The 9,292-nt window shown below is 54.4% G+C and overlaps 1 protein-coding gene across 1 annotated transcript in view; it reads right to left on the reverse strand.

The window, feature by feature from the left end:
- Positions 1-1,295, reverse strand: part of LOC144826930 (GTPase IMAP family member 4-like) — a 255,429-nt gene extending 254,134 nt beyond the window's left edge. Inside the window, exon 1 of the mRNA XM_078685392.1 lies at positions 1,244-1,295. The gene's annotated coding sequence lies outside the window, so the exon portion shown is untranslated. The remainder of the gene's footprint in view (positions 1-1,243) is intronic.
- Between the last annotated feature and the right edge of the window lie 7,997 nt (positions 1,296-9,292).

Consider the following 9,292-nt stretch of genomic DNA (forward strand, 5'->3'; position numbering starts at 1 on the left):
CAGGAGAAATGTTTTTATTTCTCTTGACATTTCAGGTTTTGCAGAGCGCACATCCAAGGAGGTAAATGTTAAAATAATGACTAATCACAGTAATGTGAACTGGAAGTACATAACTTATGGTAGACATCATGCCCACACCTTCACGCAGTGTCTGCCTGGAAGAGAGCATCGCCGCTGTGCTGCTTTACTTTTTATTCAATCATCCCAAAAGACACTTGATTTAGATGGAGGTTTTTACGCCGAGGGGTTAAGTCCATCTTTCGAGAGTGTCACATTTATAAGAGTGTGATGGTTTGTAGATAGCGTCTGTACGAGCACTGCGCAGCGCTGGAAGGGACAGTGGGTGCTGCAGTCTGTAGCGGTCGCGCGAGGAATGTTTGGGCCCTTTCACTTATGTTTTGACAAATTAAGCACCGACACAACGGTCTTAATGAAGCGAAATTCCTGGCCCCTTGGGCCCCCCTCCGCTGTCCCAGTTTTTCCCTCTGTGCGCCATGAACGAGAGTTCACCGGAGTGACTCCCAAAACCTTTGTCTCTGCGCGATGGGGAGTGCACAGAGAGCTTGCCCTCCGCACGCACAGAGAGCGTGCCCTCTGCACGCACACTCTGCCCACCCCTTGACACCCTCGGCACGCACCCTCTGCCCATCCCTTGGAATTCTGTAAGAAACTGGAACACGCTTTTGAAGGAAGCAACAGGTCGGCATTTGCAATTGTCTGCATCTGTGTCACTGTGTGAGTAAGAATGGAGAGTGCAGAGCGTACTCACGCTGCGGGATTTGTCCTCGCCTCTGCCGTGGCCGAGTCTGAGTGTTGTGTCGGGTGATGGGGACAGGACTGCCCTAGGGAGATCACTCTGGGACCTGCACTCAGGGGCATCTAATCCTAACTAGGCCTGACACGTGGCCCTAGAATAAACTCAGTCGGACACTGGGAATAAGTTTGCTTGCTCGGTCTGTGCGTCTCTCTCTCTGAACGCCCGCGCACGTGCTAGACCTCTTTTTATTATAGGGAGTCACATGACCAACGCGTCCAGCCCTCGGGGCGCCGGGGGCGGACCTTCAGGAACATAACATTCCTCCTAAAAATAAGGAAAAACCAAAAGAATGCAAACAATGAACACAATTAAACCGTAACTTTTCTTGCTCATGAAACATTTGGACCGATACCTTCAGCGTCCTTTAAATGCCAGCGCATTCAGTTCAAACAGCACATGTATATATGTAAATGGGAACAGTCTTACGTAAAGTAATCTCTCAGCCAGCCGGAGGGGGTGGGATTATCACGTAGCTGACGTTGGGACCCCCGGTGAGTCATCAGTTCCGTTCCAACCTCCAACTTGTGTCTTGGCGCCTCTCTGTCTGCCCCCTCCGGATCTGGGGCCTCGTCCAGGGCCTCCGCGTCACCTCCCACTTCTTCGCTGGAAACCTGATGCTCGCTACTTTGCCTGACCTCGTGACGAGGTGTTGATTCAACGGCCGGCACAGTGGTTGCAGTTTCGGTTTGTTCACCGCCTTGCTGGCGCCCTGGCTCAATGCTTGAAGGATGATACAGTTTGAAATGAGACACATTGCGAGTCACCCTGTCTCGTCCTCGAATGGCCGTGAGGCGGGTGCCTTTCACTCCAATGACTCGCCATGGTTGCTTCTCGTAGTTAAGTTTAAACTTGCCACCAGTTGCACGATTTCTGATGAGCACCACATCACCTCTTTTGAAGTGCGGGGCCACAGCCCGGCGTCTCTTACTGATCTTTTCACATGCAGAATTTCTTTTCTTCTCCACTGCGTGTTCATCTATCATTGCAGGTGCCCACTGGGGGTGATGAGGAATGGAGTCAGTTATCACCCTTCCTAGAAGGAGGTGTGCGGGGGCCACCCCAGTTGTGGAGTGCGGGGTCTGGCGATAACTTCGGAGAAATGTGAAAATGGCCATTTCCACTGACTGCCCCTTGTCATGGGCGATACGGATAACCTTGTTCAAAGTCCTCATGAACCTCTCGGCCTCCCCATTGGCTTGAGGCCACCGAGGTGTTATGCGCCTGTGACGTGTTCCCAGAGACGAGAGGTATTCAGCAAAGTCTTGACCCTGGAATGGCGGTCCATTGTCTGTTCTGAGTTCTCTCATGGCTCCATGAGTGGCAATGATTTTTTCTATTTTGGGGATGACACAGTCTGCACTGGTGCTTGTGACAATTTCGACTTCAGGATATTTTGAGTGGTCGTCTATCATTACCAGCGTATGTCTTCCATCCGGAAGGCTGCCAAAGTCCATACTGACTCTCTCCCAGGGTCCTCGTGGCCTGGGTTCCACAATGATGGGGGCCTCACGGGGGTTGTCGCCCGTGACTTGACAGGCCGCGCACGATCGCACCACGCTCTCCACCATGTCATCCATGAGCGGGAACCATACCTTCGTCCGCAGCCGGGCCTTCGTCTTGACCATCCCCTGGTGTCCTATGTGGGCCAGTTGAATCACTCGTCCTGTCAGAGCCGTCGGGATTACCAGGCGATGCCCCCACAGGAGGCATCCCGCCGCATCTTCGTTTAGTTCAGCCCTCACGTGGTACAATCCGTCCATTATCTTCTGAGCCTCCGGTGTGAGTACCTTCCAGCCCTCCTTGGCCTTCTGCCAGTTGGCCGTTCGGAGCAGATCCTTGGCCCGCTGTATGCAAGCATCCTGAGCCGTGGTGCTCACGACCTCTTCCAATGATATGGGGCGCGGGCATGATCTGGCCACGACCCACTGTACATAGGCTTCCGTCTCTTCTGCCTCATCCCTCTCCTCAGGGGTTGCAGGCCTAGGGTGCCGTGATAGGTAATCCGCCGGATTCTTTGCCCCTGGCTGGTACTCGATGGTGCAATTATATTCTTGCAGTTGTAAAATCCATTTTTCAATTCTAGGGGGTGGCTTGGAGGAGGTGCCTGAAAACAGAGCCAGCAGCGGTTTGTGGTCCGTCACCACTGTGAAGGGCTTGCCATAGACGTACAAATGGAAGTGACGACATCCCCAATGTATTGCGATGGCCTCCTTCTCGATTTGGGAATATCTTTGTTCTGTGTCCGTGAGGGACCGGCTGGCAAAAGCAACAGGGGCCCAGTCTATCTCATCTCGGGCTCTCTGCATCAGAACGGCCCCCAGTCCCGCCGGTCCGGCATCTACTGCAATGAGAGTGGAGTGTCGTGGGTCAAAGAACGCCAACGTGGTGCTGCTGGAGAGTGCGCTCTTAATGTCTTGAAATGCCCTTTCCTGTTCAGGTCCCCAGCTCCATGGGGTGGAGTCTTTGGTTAGTTCACGCAGAGGGAGAGTCAGGTTGGCTAAGTCCCTTATGAAACGGCCACAGTAATTTACCATCCCGAGAAAACTTCGGACCTCCGTGACCGTTGTGGGCGGTGGTGCATCCTTGATGTCTTTGACCTTGTCAGGATCAGGGTTGACGCCGTCGGCTGAGAACACGTATCCGAAGAATCCTAGTTTGTTCTGGAGGAATTCGCACTTGTCTCGGTGCAAGGTGAGCCCGGCACTTCGGAGCCTACGGAAAACCTGCGCCAAGCGTTGGTTGTGTTCTGGGATTGTTCTTGCGTGCACCATGATGTCATCACTGACATTGATTACCCCCGGTATGCCAGCAATCAGTTCCTGGATGACATTTTGAAACACTTCGGCAGCACTGGAGATTCCAAAGCTCAACCTGGTGTACCTGCGCAGTCCAATGTGGGTGGAGAACGTCGTGATGTTCCGGGACTCTTTGTCTAGTACAAGTTGATGGTACCCCGCCCGAAGGTCCAATTTGGAGAACCACCGGGCTCCAGCCATCTCTCCAATCAGGTCATCTATCGTGGGGGTGATATGGCGCTCCCTCTTGATGGCAGCATTGGGTAAGCGCATGTCCACGCAAATCCGGACCGCTCCAGGCTGTTTTGGCTTCCTCGTGACCACGATGGGCGACACCCAGGGGGTGGGACCGGACACCTTCTCAATTATCCCCGCTGCTTCCAGCTTCTGCAGCTCTTCCTCAACCAGTGGTCTCAAGTGGAATGCAACGCGACGGTGTCGCAGGGCCACCGGTTGAACAGTGGGGTCCACGTGCAGATGTATCTCCCGGCCCTTGAAACAGCCAATTCCTTCAAATAGGTCAGAAAAGTCTACAATTAGTTGCTGTACCGATTCCTCATGCACACCAAATGCGAATGTGACCACCCCCAGATCCTCTGCCGTCCGGCAACTCGGGAGCATACCTTGACCCTCTTCCGACACAAAGATGTTGGCTCGCGTGATTTTGTCCCCGTGTCGGACCGCTGCTTTAAATTTTCCCCGGATGCGGAGGGGAACGTCCTGACCGTAGGCAAAAACGGTGATCGGAGTGGAGCGGAGGCTGGGAGGAGTAGCCATGTCTCCGTAGAGGGATGCGCTCATGAGATTTATCGAGGCGCCCGTGTCGACTGTCGCCATGATGTCCTGATCGGCCACCTGTATGGCGCACTGTGGCAGCGTCCTGGTGCGTCTGGTGGCGGTGCCGATCATGTGCACCTTGTGTACGGATCGCTCCTCCTCGTCATCGTCCATATCACTGTTGCTGGGTTCTCCTTCAGCACCTTCGGGCTCAGCCACCGTGTGTATTGTCTGGCGAGGCTTGCCGAACTTCTTGGACCGGCACACTTTTTCAAAGTGATTCATTTTTCCGCAACCTGAGCATCTCTTGCCCCGTGCTGGGCATTCTGGCGCCGGATGTTTGGGGCCGCCACAGTAGCCACATGACTGCGCTGAAGCTCCGCCCTGAGGAGTTGTTGTTCGTTTTGCCCATTTGGGCTGTGGGCGGACTTGTAGTTTGTTAACCGGCTCCATTTTCATGTTGGCTTGTAGTGCCGCTTCCATGTGGGCTGCCCTGGCCTTGGACAGCTCCTTTGTGCGACCCAGCGTGAGGATATCTGGTAGAGGCTTCCCCGACTCCTCCAGTATTCTCTCGCGCAGCTTAGCAGAGGCGCATCCTTGGATTATCTGGCCCCTGATCTCTTCCGTGACGTCCTGGAATCCACATGTTAGTGCTAGTTTCTTTAGCCTGGAGTGGTAGGCGTCCAGCGACTCGTCTGGCAGTTGCCGTGCTTGCCGAAAAATGAATCGTTCATAATCCTGGTTGGCCATTGGTTCAAAGTGCGCGTTGAGTGCATTGATTAAGGTGTGATGGGTTTTGGGAGTCGCCTCCGTGAGGGTCCGGGCGATAGAGTGGATGTCCTTGCCACCAAGATGGAGGACCATGGCGCGCTTCTGTTCCTTGTGGACCTTGGTGGCCTCGAAGAATATTAGGAGCCTGTCCACCCACTCCTTCCACTTCGGTGCGAGAGTGGAGGGCGCACCCTCCACCACAAACGGTTCAATGGGCGGAATGGTAGCCATCGCCCTGGACGCTCTGGAGTAGGTCTGTGGGCGGCCGGGGGATGATCCGAAGGGGCACCCCGATTAGTGCGGAGGGAGCGGCGAACGCGCTCCGGCGAGGTAAGTTCCACGGGCCGAGTAAATGATGGCCCTGGCGCTCCAGAGTCGGGTGGTAGGGTGAAGGCCCGGGACGGGTCAGCACCACGTCCCCTCGAACAGCTGGGCAGGACCGGGCGCCGACCGGAGCGCCTCGCCAGGCGTGCCGAGGTGCGATTCACGCACGTGCAGCCAAGCACGGTGCGACACCGGGCGTGGAGGGTCCACAGAGGGAGGACCTCGCGCGACCAATCGAGCTCCTGTGCGCAGCAGGGAGGTGCAAGCCAGCGCCGCTCACCCGTCGAGGGCCAGGGATCAGAGTCGTTCCTCCAGGCGAGCAGTGCGGGGGGGTGTTTGGTAGCAAGGCACGAGCACCGCAGGCAATTGGGAGCGCCCGCAGCCGCCTCACCCCAGGAGGGGCACACACACACCCTGAGCGAGGGATCGACAACCACCCTCGTCGCCAATTGTTGTGTCGGGTGATGGGGACAGGACTGCCCTAGGGAGATCACTCTGGGACCTGCACTCAGGGGCATCTAATCCTAACTAGGCCTGACACGTGGCCCTAGAATAAACTCAGTCGGACACTGGGAATAAGTTTGCTTGCTCGGTCTGTGCGTCTCTCTCTCTGAACGCCCGCGCACGTGCTAGACCTCTTTTTATTATAGGGAGTCACATGACCAACGCGTCCAGCCCTCGGGGCGCCGGGGGCGGACCTTCAGGAACATAATATCTGAGGATGGTTTGTGTTTCTGCTCCGAGTGCGGCTTATCACCCCCTCCCGTCTCCACAGCACCTCCTGTCACGAGCCCCGCCCACAGGATGGAAACTGAAAGCCTCTCTCTCCCTGCATGCCTTAGACCACAGCTTTCCAAACTGTGTGGCGCGCCCCATGCGTGGGTGTGTCACGGGATGTGATGTGATGACGTCAGGGGCGCCGGCCGATATAGGAGAATGAGACTCCAAAATTCCAAATGAATATGGAGTAATGAGGATATTGCCTCGGTATCCAAAAACTCACCACTGTCAGAAGGTATCTGACAGGAGAAGACAAGAATCAGGCCTCGCTCAGCATAAACTCCCCCCTGTCTAATAATGGATGTGTCTGTGTGTAATGCAACTGGTGCGCGTGTAAAGCGCTCTGAGACCTTCCAGTGGAGTTTGTGCTACAGAAACTCGCACACACTCGGGCGTTGATGGAGGGCTTCCTGCCAGCTGGTGTCTGGCTTCTTTGAAGTTTTGCCGCCCGATGCCCAGGCGACCAGCGGGGAGTGGGGCCATCTCTGGGGGAGGTAGGAGGTGGGATCGAAACTCCTCCATCCCCTCCTTTAAGAAAGGCTTGCTGCTCCTGTTCTTCTTGGTTCGAGGCCCTGCGTGGGGGTTTTTCGGAGCCAGGGGTCTTAGGACGGGTGCAGTCTAGTTAGGCTGGGGACTGTTTCATTCTAGGGCTGGGCTTCAGGAGTCCGGGGGATTGGGTTGCTATACTGGTGTCCAGGGGCGGCTGGTAATATTTGAAAGTGGTGAGGCGTAAACTAATTTGCATATTGCACCGCAGCGAGCGAGCGAGCCCGAAACACCTTGCATCCATCCATACATCATTCATGCATCCACCCATCCATCCACCCACCCACCCATCCTGCATCCATACATCATTCATTCATGCATCCACCCATCCATCATCCATCCTGCATCCATTCATGCATCCACCCATCCATCCATCCTGCATCCATCATTCATTCATGCATCCACCCATCCATCCACCCACCCATCCATCCTGCATCCATCCTGCATCCATCATTCATTCATGCATCCACCCATCCATCCACCCACCCATCCATCCTGCATCCATCCTGCATCCATCATTCATTCATGCATCCACCCATCCATCCAGCCACCCATCCATCCTGCATCCATCCTGCATCTATCATTCATTCATGCATGAGGGCAAACCGATATGTTGTGGGTATTAAATTGCTTAATAAACGACAATATTGGAATTAGAATTAGTAGAGGGGATCTTATGTTATCAATAAACCTGTCAAATGACTGCATTGTTACTTTATTCAGTGTGTTTAAGAGTTTAGTGAAAAACGTTTTCTGCACAGGAAAATGTATGTTTATTTCGGTTTTCATACTTTTACAGACTGTCTTCCTCTGTTCTAAGTGAAATCTTTTTGTCATCTGCCTGGGGCTTCTTATCTCTGTGTTCTGGGAAGTGCGGGCGGTTTTTCTACACAGTAATATAAGGCCACAATTGTTATATGGGGCAGTCGCGGCCGGTGGAACGACTCCAGTCACTGCCGGCATGAATCAGGGGGCTGGGGGGAAAGGGGGTAACCGCGCGGAGAGGGGTGGGTTACATTTTAATGCAATGAATTAAACTTACCAGGCATGAGGCATCTTCTTCGGTCCCACGTCTCCTTTGCAACGCTCAACAGGAAATACTAACGGCGCCAAATCAGGAGACCGAATGCGACGGGGGTGGGCGGGCGGCGGACCCTTGTTTCCTCGTATCCTGGCATTTGATAGGGCATGGGGTGACTTTGCGCAAAACGCATCACCGCCCGGGCAGGAACCTATCTACAGACGCATGCACTATACTGGGCATGCGCAGCATCCTAATGGTGTGTGAATGTGAGTGAGGGGCAACGCTCCTCACTCACATGCGCAGTTAGGCCATCTTCTGGAAGCCTGCTCTCACCTGCGTGAGCAGGCGAGAGCAGGAGACATGCGCACTTTAACCCCTGAAGCACCGGCCGGCCGGAAATGTAAACAGACGAATTGTGAAAGCTGTCAATTCGTCTGCTTACATTCCTGTTGCCGAAACTGCAGTGAGCAATTTCTTTTGTGGGGCGCTGCCCCGGCGCCCCTATGGACCAGCCGCCCCTGCTGGTGTCTTTCCTACTTCCCCGGGGTTGGTGAGGGCAGAGGCCCGGGTTACATAAAGGGGCCTGCTGGGGGGTGGGGGCTGGAGGAGGGGGCGTCAGGGAGAGTAATGTAAGGGGACCGACGCCAAGGGGGCCAGGTCTAACATGGGTAACTAGCATAAACTCCCCATGTCTAAAAATGGATGAGTCTGTGCGTAATGCAACTGGTGCGAGTGTACCCGAAGGTGTCAGAGCACTTCACAATAGGAACAAAACTGATACATGAAAACATTACAAGAGAGGAAATTACAAAAGCAAACGTTACCAGGCAGTAGAGATGTGGCATGGGGGAAAGGAGGGGGTGCAGGACATGTGCCCTCTAGTCTTCGGCAGAGACAGGAGGTGGCCCTGGAGAGAGGTCCACCTGAGAGAGCTGTAGTGCACCAGGAATGGAAAGGTACACATTCTAAGAGCAGCTTCTGGGAAGAGGCCCTGCACTGAAGGGTGAGCTCTGGGGGCAGAGGTGTAATAGGAGAGGGGAGGGGGTGAAACACAGGAGGAGAAACAACAAGAGGAAGAGAGCCGGGTGATTAAAGTGAGAGAAAACCACGAGAGAAAGCATAAGAATGGGGAGAAGTGGTGGCTCTCACTGCAGTGAGGGCAGTGCCCACTGCGAGGAAAAGCAAACCCAGCTGAAGCCAGGATACTAGATCAAAAGTGTGGCCATGAAGAGCAGAGTTTTACGAGACAGAATTCCTCCAAGAACATGCAACATTCTGGGATTCTAGACCACAAAGATTTAGTCTAGGGGTGAAACTACTGGTGATCTGGAACTTTTGGTTTTAATTCCAGCTCTGGTGTATGTGGGGCTGTGTGTGTGTGGGTGTGTGGGGTTGTGTGTGTGTGGGGTTGTGTGGGTGTGTGTGTGTGTGTGTGTGAGGGGTGGGCTTGTGTGTGTG

Source organism: Lissotriton helveticus, chromosome 4_1, assembly GCF_964261635.1.
Source record: "Lissotriton helveticus chromosome 4_1, aLisHel1.1, whole genome shotgun sequence".
In the NCBI taxonomy this organism is placed as follows: Eukaryota; Metazoa; Chordata; class Amphibia; order Caudata; family Salamandridae; genus Lissotriton; species Lissotriton helveticus.